Source organism: Ahaetulla prasina, chromosome 1 (assembly GCF_028640845.1).
Source record: "Ahaetulla prasina isolate Xishuangbanna chromosome 1, ASM2864084v1, whole genome shotgun sequence".
Taxonomy (NCBI): domain Eukaryota; kingdom Metazoa; phylum Chordata; class Lepidosauria; order Squamata; family Colubridae; genus Ahaetulla; species Ahaetulla prasina.
The window spans coordinates 23,576,648-23,587,412 of NC_080539.1; positions in this window are offsets into that span (position 1 = coordinate 23,576,648).

Below are 10,765 nucleotides of genomic sequence, written 5' to 3' on the forward strand. Positions count from 1 at the left end.
CACTGATATGCAAGAATCTCCCTTTAGCAATAATGGCTGCAGTTGAAATACACAAACTAAACATATTTTAAAAAGCTAATTTATGTCCAGATGACTTATATCATTGCTTGGTTTGCTGAATAATTGGTAGTCATTGATGAGCATAATCAGGATCGTTGTTCTTTCTTAGGCGGAGCCAGACAATGTTAAAAGTGCTATCCTCCATGCTTTGAGATACAGAAAAGTATGCCAGCAAAACATTTACTGTTCTGATTACCAAGCATTATTCTGCCAATGTATTAAAAGCCAGAAACATTTCCTAAAGTTATTGTTTTAAAAGAGAAGAGGTCGACAAGGTTTTTTTTTCTGTTTTAAAGTGGGACAAGAAAGAGACTGATTGATTTCCCCAGTTTTGTTTTTCCTCCCACCATTAATTTTACAGTGGGAGAACAACACTTGGCTTAATGTGGGGTGGACTGCAGTCAAGGGACTGTATGATTGGGCAGCATGTTTCAGCACCTGTCGAACTGCCTAACAGGTCATAGATACAAGATGGGTCCAAATGACTTGTCATTTGGATTGTTTCTGAACATGGGTTTAGCACACTTCAGAAGAGTCCTGTCTGTCTGTCTATCTGCCTGCCTGCCTGCCTGTCTGAAAGGTTGCAAGTGCAGAGCAGGTGGAGTGAAGCAGGAGGAATGACAATAACACAAGGGCTCCGTCCTAGACCTAGGGAATTGCAATGCCGATGTCTAGTCTAGTTCTGTCCTTGTACTTGGCAGCATCCAGAAGTAGCCTGTTGATAGCTATGGAAACATAACGAAGCACACAAAATGCCACCCCTCCCACCTACCCCTCAGGAATAAAAACAGCAAAAAGTACAGCCACACAAAGCACCTTGAAAGCAGCAGAAAACGTAATGCATCCAATGATGACAAGAACTGCAAGCCACAGTTGGCAAAACCCCCAGGATCTCTCTTTCCCACTTCAAATCCACCATCTGTGCAGCATAGGACTGGCACGCTCTCAAGATTGTTAAACCCATATAAGACTTGATAAGTGCTTCAGGAGGTGTCAGTCCGACATTATGGACACTTCACTGCAGATGTCCAGACGCGTTTTCAGCCCTAATCAAAATGGCTATGTGGAAGTGGGGGGGAGGGCAGTGTCCAGCCACAAGAGTAGAGGCAATGTGCCAACTGTAGCCTAAAGTAGCTGGATGGAGCTAGGTCCCAACCTTGACTGTCATCAGCCACATTATCAATGAAGCATCTGGGATTGGATCTGCAGTGGAAATTGTCAGAAAAAGAGGGAAAACACTGCTAAATTACAGTACTACTGGGACTTTATGCTCTTTTGGCTTTGGGCTGAGGATAAACAAGAGCAACCTCGGGAAGATACATCATATAAAAATGATTACTGGGGCATGGCTGTGCTGCAGAGTCTTTTTCTTCCTAAGAAAGAACTTAGAATTAAGTTCGTGGTCTAATAGCTTGTCTAAGTCTAGATTCACATTTTACATTCAGTTATGCTGGGGCTTATTTATTTTGACTTAGCTTCTCTGGTGAAACTAGATACTGTGGCTTGCAAACCGTAAGCTTGGTCACAGCAAGGTGTGCTCTTAGCCAATTGTGCCTATTTTAGAAACCATAATTAAGCGAACCATGGTTTAGCGTATAGGTAATTTTCTTGGGATATTTTAATTTGATCTCATGAGTTGCAGGGGGTGTCATCAACTAATAGCACAATGTCAGCCGAATTGGCAGGACAAAACATGTCCTATTTTGGTTTATTGGGGCAGGGCAATTTTAGGAAATGAAATGGTAGCCTAAACAAGGGCACCTGCTAATTTTTTAAAAAAAATCAAGATACTAGCCATGACTCTGTCATCACAGTGCCACCTTGATCATTCTGACCACCCCCTTGTAGATAATCCTGACATTAGGTCTAGGTAAGGCTTAAAGCCAGTTTGTACCCTTTAAAACATTTTAAAAAAACCACACACACAAAAAGGATCTCCCAAACCTTGCTTACTTCAAGGAGGATCTGGGAAGTGCAAAATGGATGATAAAAGTCTAGGGTTGTCTGTCTGCCCCTGGGAGAAAAGGTGGCCAATGATGCAGTGCAATTCTATCACTAGATGCTCGTTACCATTTTGGCATCAATGTGGTTTATGGGAGACATCACCAATTGCTGGAGACCTAGGAAATGAGGCTCTGAATCATTTTTCTCTCTAATTGTGCTCCTTTAAGAGGCAGTGGCTTTTAAGAAGAATGCTTTCTTGGCCCCTTTCACGGAGAAGCTTTTAGCTGAAGATGCTGGAGGTTGAACCAGTGACTTGCAGACAAGGCAGGCATTCTTCAAAGCCCCTGTATAAAAGAATTTAAAAATAGATCCAGTTTGAAGTTTCATAGAATGTGTATGTTTAACGTTTAACGTATTTAACGTATCATAATGTACACTGAGAGCATATGTACCAAGACAAATTCCTTGTGCGTCCAATCACACTTGGCCAATAAAAAATTCTCTTCTCTTCTCTTCTCTTCTCTTCTCTTCTCTTCTCTTCTCTTCTCTTCTCTTCTCTTCTCCTCTATTATTTTCTGTTCTGTTCTGTTCTGTTCTGTTTTCTGTTCTATCCTATCCTATCCTATCCTATCCTATCCTATCCTGTCCTGTCCTGTCCTGTCCTGTCCTGTCCTGTCCTGTCCTGTCCTATCCTATCCTATCCTATTCCTGATTGCTTATTTGTACCCTATGACTATCATTAAGTGTTGTACCTTAGAATTCTTGATGAACGTATCTTTTCATGTACACTGAGAGCATATGCACCAGGACAAATTCCTTGTGTGTCCAATCACACTTGGCCAATAAAAAATTCTATTCTATTCTACTCTATCTTTGCCAGCATTTGAGTTCCAAGATGATTGACTGTTTTAATGCATATTTGTTAACAGTCAGGAAAAAGTGGGATAAGAAGTAAATTTGCTAAGCCTGGAGTAGCAGGTGCCCACCCCTACTTTGCAGGTACTATAGGAAAATCTAAATGGTAGCTCCAAACCACCATGGAGCTTGTGAGATTACATCTGTTCACTGTTACCAAGAGCTGTCAGGCCTGTCAAATTCTAGCTATGCCCCAAAACTCTGAAAAGAAAAGCACTGTTGTAGATCCTTCATTTTTTTTAGCTGCAATACTGGAAAACACCACATTCTAACATGGAATTTTAATGAAATCCAGGATCTCTTCCACTTTGTTACCGAAAGTACAAGTACAGCTGGCTAGATGAAGCCACTAGTGTCATGAGGGTACCAAGGAACAGAAGAAACATCAATTCCTAGTCTAGACCGAGTACAGAGGCAGGAAGAGGCTAATTCCTTGATACTTCTCCTATGAAAACACTTGTAAGTAAGCTTTCAGACTTGAAGCTACTCCTGCTACCAAATGTATTTATTATATATTGGCTTTTTATGACTTGTTTCACATCTCCGAGGGCAGTTGGTATGTTCAGAGGAGAAGAATTACCTGATGTTTCTTTGGGATTAATCTTGACCTTCCTGCTTTCCATTTGTACATTTTATCTATAGTCTTTGAATATTGTACTAAACTTCTTAGAAATGTGCTTCCATAATAAAAGGGTAAAATAGACTAGAATAGAATAGAATAGAATAGAATAGAATTTTTATTGGCCAAGTGTGATTGGACACACAAGGAATTTGTCTTGGTGCATATGCTCTCAGTGTACATTAAAAAAAAAAAAGATACGTTCATCAAGGTACAACATTTACAACACAATTGATGGTCAATATATCAATATAAATCATAAGGATTGCCAGCAACAAGTTATAGTCATACAGTCCTAAATGGAAAGAGATTGGTGATGGGAACTATGAGAAGATTAATAGTAGTGCAGATTCAGTAAATACTTTGACAGTGTTAATAATAATAATAATAATAATAATAATAATAATAATAATAATAATAATAATAATAATAATAATATAGAATATGAAAATCAGAAAACGGGACAAAAAATGGGTATTAAAATACTTGACAGGTATTTCTATATACAGATGAGTGGCAGCTCTGAGCTAAATTGGAAGCATGATACAAATGTAGACCATTTCCCTAGAGACATATAATATGGTATTTCAGTGGTTGTCATAGTCCTCTTCATGTTATTTGAACAGTTTAAATAGGTTATTTGTTATTCAGTTAATTGTAAATACGAAAAGCATCAAGAGATTTTCTAGAGTATATTTCTAAACAACATTGTGCACACCATCCATAGCTGATACATGCACAATTTCTGTAGGATTTTGTAAAGGGTAAGGAAAAATGGCCCCCAATGCAGTTGCCTAGATAAAAAGATCTGAAGCATTTTTTCTCCCAGAACACCCAAATAACATTCACAACTAGCTCAGAACTCCCTACTTCATTGAACTATAAAAAGGTGGAGGAAATACAACATAATCAGACTTGCAAAACTCCAATAGCTAACCTCAACAAAAGTAGTTTTGATTTTCTAATCTGGTCCAGCCAGTGGGGCAGGCAGATCTGTATCCCTGTTGAGGGATTCTGGACGAGTTTAATACAGGTATTTTATTTTTCTACTTATATATTGCCTTCTACAGAAAATGTTTAATAGATAACTAGCAATGAGAAGCAGCTATCAATAAAAGAATAACAATCAACAAAAGCAGTATTAACACAGCAAGCATTGCTACAAGCCAGAACATTGGACCCTAGGAATAAGAGTTGGAAGGGACCTTGGAGGTCTTCTAGCCCAACCCCTTGCTCAGGCAGGAAACCTTATACCATTTCAGTCAAGTGGTTGTCCAATCTCTTCTTGTGGAGCACTCACAACTCCTAGAGCAAGGGTCTCCAACCTTGGTCCCTTTAAAACTTGTGGACTTCAACTCCCAGCTTTGCTGGCTGAGGGACTCTGGGAGTTGAAGTCCACAAGTCTTAAAGGGACCAAGGTTGGAGACCCCTGTCCTAGAGGCAACCCGTTCCACTGATTAATTGTTCTGTCAGGAAATTTCACATTCTAGGTTGCTTTTCTCCTTGAATACATGAGCCCATAGGATTTCCTTGAACACATAGCCCACCATTAACCTGTCAAAGAGATTGCTATCATATATCTTTGTTGAATAAAGGTGCTTCTCTTCCTAGGAGTAAAATCTAAAATTTTCATTTTCATTCAATGAACTTTTATCAGGGGGGGGGGGAGGAAATGAAAAAGTTCTCTTTCATACAGATAAGCTTCTAATTTCAGATCTTAAATCAGATTGACACCATGTGTTTTAACCAAGGGGGCAGCACTGACTCGCACAACTGTGTCTCATATAGTGCTTACCTCTCATGAATGCCGTAAGAAGTCTTAATTGCTTTATTTCAGGTGTTTGCTTTGTCATGCTTACAGTAAGCTGATGGTAGCATTTTCCACCCAGACCTCCAGTATAGTATAGTTCCTACTATTGGGCACAATGGCATCTCAGAACTTCTTGCCATGTTTCTAGCATTTTTATATCCATGAGTATTAATTAACCTTAGATCTTAGGACTAGCAAGGTTTTCAGACTTCTATATGACTTCTGTGTATAAGTGAATCCCCTTCAAGGTCATCTTCAGACACTCTTCTTAGAGTAACTTTATCCTTTTAATATGGTAAATGATGACTTTTACTTCTTGAAACCTTTTTGCTTTGAACACATGAAAAAAAAATAGCTAGGATAAAAAAAGTACATTCATGGGTTATTCATCCCGTCATTATGACCAATTTAATGAACATGGAAGTGGATTAAGTTTCCTGGCCAGTAGACATGAAAGTAAGATTAAGCTTCTCGGTCACTTCCGCAATGCTGAAGTACCCACTAATGAGAACTCTGATAGATGTGTATTTGGTGTTTGTACTCTGAATATTAAATATTGTAGATATGTTTTAAGAAACATCTACCTATTGCAGGAAAAACAGCAGTGGTTGTATTTAACTAATATATGTGAATTTTTCTGACTGCAGATTAATACTTTGCTCTGTTGTCTGGGTTATCATGCTGTTTTTCTTATTTGCTGATTGGTTTAACTCAGAGTTTCTCAATTGTGACAACTTGAAGAGGTGTGGACTTCAACTCCCAGAATTCCCCAGCCAGCCAGCTGTGCTGTGCTGGCTGGGGAATTCTGGGAGTTGCAGTCCACACCTCTTCAAGTTGTCACAATTGAGAAACACTGGTTTAACTGAATAGTGGATTGCATTGATTTTTGTGGGTCAGATGCCTCATATGGGTAAAACTGGTGACTTGCAATCACAATAAGTAGCTATAGTATATAGATCTCAGAGGAAGAACATATTTTCTACTGTTATCACGTTTTCTTAAATAAATCTTTCCTTCCTTCCTTCCTTCCTTCCTTCCTTCCTTCCTTCCTTCCTTCCTTCCTTCCTCTATTTTTTATCCGGGCCCTATTCAGTAGGCATACCATATTTGAACTGCACAAATCCTGATGCCCACTAGATGGCGGAAAAGAGAAAAAGAATAATCTATACTGCCAAATAGTGAGCATCTAGATTTTTGCAGCAGATATCTGTTACCCCCTACATTCAAATATCTTTACTGTTAAATGCTGAAATCTGAGATTGAGACAAAATCCAGTGGCTTCAAATCCTTACAACTTTTATTTTATTCTAGTTTACCATAATTAAATAGTGGTGACAATAAACTCGCATATGATGTAAAACATCAGTAATTGCCACTCTTCTCTCATAGCATTATAATTCCTCTATTACATGGACCAATACAATTCAAATGAGATCTGAATTAAATATCTAAATTCATTATACTAGCAGACTTACAAACTCTTTTTCAGCAATAGTTTCAATTTAGTTCTTTCTTTGGTTTGTCATTTTACTACTTTTTTTTTTTTAAACTACTTTTAGTTGCTCCATTGAGTGCTGAAGCAGCTAGTTTTGAGCAGGAGGCCTTTCCCCTGTGCTGAATTGAAATGTTTTCCACCCATCCTTCAACTGGCCAAAAAAGAAAAAAAAGAAAAAAAAGCTACCTATTTCACTTGACACTTTGCTACTCTCATTGCTGATTCCCATTCAATCTCTTTTGTTTCCAGAAACTGACAGTTATCTGAGTCCCCTCCAATCTAACGGATGTCAAATTTTAGCAGGTTTTATGCACCATGGGACTGCCTTAGAATGGAAGCAGAATAAGGATGAAAGCGCTATTTTAACGGCTTTTCCTCACAGTCAAGTTAAAATGCTACCAGCCAGATGCTGGAAAAAACATATAATGGAATAAAATGGGCTATGTGCCCCACCAAGCCTTACGTACCACAGGCACAATGTTGGTAAAGGATTCTTGTCCTTATTGACTGAGTGCAGGCTACAAGCAAAAAAATATCAGTTGCCAATATCCACCAATCATTCTCCTTAAAGCCAAGCTAGGACCGGGCCAGGACTCAAACTGGGGATGAGGGAGTATTGGCTGATAGCTAAACTAGCATTTATTTGGTTGCATTCAAAATCTGAATTCTTCTTGGATAGAGTTTTAGTACTATTTCAGAAGAGCACTAAACCCGTGTTCAAAAGATAGGTGCAAGGAAAGTTGCAATAATGGTTCTCTCCAGTGGTGAGTTTCAAATTTTTTTACTACCAGTTCTGTGGGTGTGGCTTGGTGGGCATGGCATGGCTTGGTGGGTGTGACTTGGTGGGCGTGACAGGGGAAGGTGTAAAATCTCCATTTACTGTAAAATCTCCATTCCCTCCCCACTCCAGGGGAAGATTATTGTAAAATCTCCATTCCCACCCCACTCCAAGGGGAGGTTACTGTAAAATTTCCATTCCACCCCACTCCAGGGGGAGGTTACTGTAAAATCTCCATTCCCTCCCCAATCCAGGGAAGGTTACTGTAAAATCCCCATTTCCTCCCAATCAGCTGGGACTTGGGAGGCAGAAAATAGATGAGGGCAGGGCCAGTCAGAATTTTTACTACCGGTTCTCCGAACTACTCAAAATTTCCACTACCGGTTCTCCAGAACTGGTCAGAACCTGCTGAAACCCACCTCTGGTTCCCTCCCTTTTGCTTCCCGTGAAGCTTCCATTCTGCTGCCACTGCTAGTTAGCTGCTATTCAAACTGATCCAGGTCTGTGAGCCAAGGGCCATTTAGAGAACCAGTGGTTGTGCAAGGATAGCTCAAATTGAAAGAAGCAAAGTCTCTTACTGTGGAAAGCAGGATGGTCCTGGAAACCAGGAATTAGTCTGCCCTCAACTATAGGAAGCAAGGAAGATGAGCTTGATGAAAAGAAGAACCATTACCTATACAACAGGTGCTGAAATACTTTTTAAGCCTCAAGGAACAAAGTTAATATTCATAGGTGGCTCAGGCAGAAACCTCCCTAGTTTACTGGTGCATAAGATGGATAAGTATGTATACCATAATCAAATTTGCAAGATATGCAGATTTGAAATACAGCCAATCTCAGCAAGAGTAGCTTTAGCCTTCCTGTGGAGTTGGTCTGGTCTGCTTAATAGAGGTACTACAATACAATACTAGCCACTACCAGTTTGGTCAAATGGTTAAGGTACCAGGCTAGAAAGAAAGAGACCACGACTTCTCGTTCCACTATAGCCATGAAGGCCAGCTGGGTGACTTAAGCCAGTCACTCTCCTTCAGCCCAACTCACCTCACAGGTTTGTTGTGGGGAAAATAGGAGGAGAAAGGTATGTTGACTATGATTGGCATCTTGATTTATTTGTAAAATAATAAAGGCAGGATACCAGGGGTGAAGCGACGCGGTGGCTCAGGGGCTAGGAAGTTGAGCTTGTCAATCGAAAGGTCGGCAGCTCGGCGGTTCGAATCCCTAGTGCTGCCGTGTAACGGGGTGAGCTCCCATTACTTGTCCCAGCTCCTGCCAACCTAGCAGTTTCGAAAGCACATAAAAATGCAAGTAGAAAAAATAGGGACCACCTTTGGTGGGAAGGTAACAGCATTCCGTGCACCTTTGGCATTAAGTCACACTGGCCACATGACCACGGAGACGTCTTCGGACAGCGCTGGCTTTGAAACGGAGATGAGCACTGCCCCCTAGAGTTGGCAACAACTAGCATGTATGTGCGAGGGGAATCTTTACCTTTACCTTACCAGGAGTGAAATCCAGCAGGTTCTGGAGAACCGGTAGTTGAATTTTTAAGTAGTTCAGAGAACCGGCAAATACCACCTCTGGATGACCCCAGAGTGGGGTGGGAATGGAGATTTTGCAATATCCTTCCCCCAGGAGTGGGGAGAGCATGGGGATTTTGCAGTATCCTTCCCTTGCCATGCCCACCAAGCCACATCCACCAAGCCACGCCCACAGAACTGATAGTAAAAAAAATTGGATTTCACCACTGCAGGATACAAATAAATAAAAATACTGTAATGCCTTAAGGCAATCAATGGATGTAGGTGAATTCCACCTTGTAGTGTCATCTGATTACACATTGACAGAATGCTTGGGTGAAGCATATGTGATTGTATTCATGGCATAACCTATGTCAGGATAAAACAGAAACATTACTTTTAACTTTAGTATATTTGAGGACAACATAGGGCTGTCTCAATCACAGGTTGGGGCCAAATGATAGTAATTTTCATGAGGACAAGCAATAAAAAGAGGTATCTAAGACATCTTTTGCCATAACAAGATAGAAGTGAGTTCTAATACCGGGACGCTTTTAATCCTATATCTTTCATGAGGTGGGAATAACTTGGATGAATACAACTGCCATTGCTAAATCATAAAAATCCAAAAAAATATGTCAGTAAGGAATTTTTCTGATTTTTTTTTTTTTTGCTTCCACTCAGTGATTCTCCAGATTTGGACATTTCAGATCCAGTGGCCCTATCTGAAGGCATCCACAGGGTAGAGAAGTGAGAGTGAGAAGAGGACTTTCTTGATAATAAAATTCAAGTGATGTTATGTTTCTACATACATGCAGTTTACATAATGCACATAAATAAGGGCAGAGTTTTGATCATGCAGTTTTAACTGTTTTGATTTTTGACATACTGTCTCTCCCCAAAAGATGCCCATGGCTCTCTGATATAATTTATCATGGCATATAGGTAATTTTTGATTTACAACCATTTGTTTAGTCACCAAAGTTACAACAGTATTGAAAAAGTTTGAAATTGAAATGAAATTTGGAGGCTTGGCAACTGGCTGACGGTTGCAGTGTCCAAGGATCATGTATTCAGCTTTTGTGACCTTCTGACAAGCATTTATTTATTTAATGTATGGCATTCTGACAGGCAAAGTCAATGGGGAAGCAAGATTCACTTAACAACCTATATTACTAACTTAACTGCACTGATTCACTATGGCAAGAAAGGTCAGAAAATGGGGCAAAATGTACTTAACAAATGTCTCACTTAGCAATGGACATTTTGGGCTCAATTGTGGATGTAAGTCAAGACTACCTGTAGCATGTTTAGTGAGCACAAAAGCTGTGTTTTGTTAGACTTCGGCTAGATATTGGAGGAAATTGATAATTGTGTATCAGCTCAAACTACCTTGCAAGATTGTTGTGATCACGGAATAGCCAGTGGGGCAGGTTAGTATGAACTTGACCACTTGGAAGAGAGAAGGCTAACATAGCTTGGACTCCTATATCTAGATTATACAAAAATTCAGATGTGTTTTGCTTTATCTTTTTAGTATCATCTACCCATCAAGCAGATTTTTGCAACCATCTGCAGAAGCCCTGGTTTAATAATGTTAGAAATCCTAGTAGTTGCAGCATTGCAA